Below are 1374 nucleotides of genomic sequence, written 5' to 3'. Positions count from 1 at the left end.
TTACTTATTTGACTATCCGGACGAAATTGGGTATTGACACCATCTAATCTCATTCTAAATTCAACAACTAATTAAAAGAAAAGTGATAATGGAATGAAGCCTCTGCACCACCACGTCCCATCATCTAGACTCACACCTAATCTCTTTTCATTCATAAAAAAACAAAAAGAAAATATACTATAGCTACGGTAACATCCCTGCACCATATGCTCCATTTTCCAACACCGAGAAAGAAAAAAAAACAAAAGAGAAATGCTCATTCCTTTTTAACCAATTCCCATCACCGTCCACATCATCCAACTTTCTCCAAAAAATAAAACATGTTCCAGCCTAATCTCTAGAATCTTTCAGCAAGTATGACAGCTCTTAACTTTAAAGGAAAATCAATGTGCTTTAAAAATTGAAATCAAAGCATCACTTTTTCTCCAACCCATGTCCGTGAGAAGAAAAAGGAAGAAATGCACCGCTTGCTTGAAAGAAAATATTCCTAGACGTAATGTAAATCAGCACATCTTTGCAGCAAAAATAGAATGGGTGGCGGCTGCTGGCCTATTTTTCATTCAACGAAAATAACTACTTCATTCAACCAAAGTCCAGTAGCATTAACATTGTTCAAAGGAAAAAAAAATCAAATGTTGTAAAATGTTCCAGTAGTTATCCCTCCAAATGAAATGTGACGGCTGCAACACTTATTTGCTAAGGCCATGTGTCTCAAAAATAGGGTAGGATCCACCCTAAAAGAAACCCTAGGATGACAAGTGTCCTACAATTTTGGGCCCTCATATTTTTGCCAACAATGGCCCATTGTGCATAAGTTTGTCAAAAAAAAGATTAAACAATTAAATTACAATGTAACTAATTTAAAATGTCTAATTGGAGAGTCTTGAATTTATTTTGTCTCCTTCCCAATGTTCCAAATTTTATCTCCAAAATTTTTCCTGAAAATAATAATGCAAATAATTAGCTCAGAAAATTCAAATTAATTAAGATTAGAATTTCTGGTCAAATTAAGCACTATTAGCGAAAACAGGAAAATATCGGACATTTAAGCACAATTCCCTGATTAATTCTAGCACAATAAACTAAGTGAAATCAATAAAATATCGACTCATCAAACAATATAAAATTCTACTCCTATGGTGAGGCTTGTAGCTTTGGCTACCAAGACACACTCACTTGTCTAGTTATATGTTGACTCTCTGGCAAGCGTACCATATCGTTTCAAGTAATATAATTGGTAAAACCCAATATCGTTCTTCCCAAGAGACTCAAAGGCCTTATCATTCGTGCGAATTGAAATCGTAAGACTTGTGAAGAAAAATTAATTGATGTGGATGTAAAAACACAAAATAAACATGCAAAGGTATTTGATTC

Source organism: Vigna radiata, unplaced genomic scaffold, assembly GCF_000741045.1.
Source record: "Vigna radiata var. radiata cultivar VC1973A unplaced genomic scaffold, Vradiata_ver6 scaffold_216, whole genome shotgun sequence".
Classification (NCBI taxonomy): Eukaryota; Viridiplantae; Streptophyta; class Magnoliopsida; order Fabales; family Fabaceae; genus Vigna; species Vigna radiata.
This window is presented reverse-complemented; position numbering follows the sequence as displayed.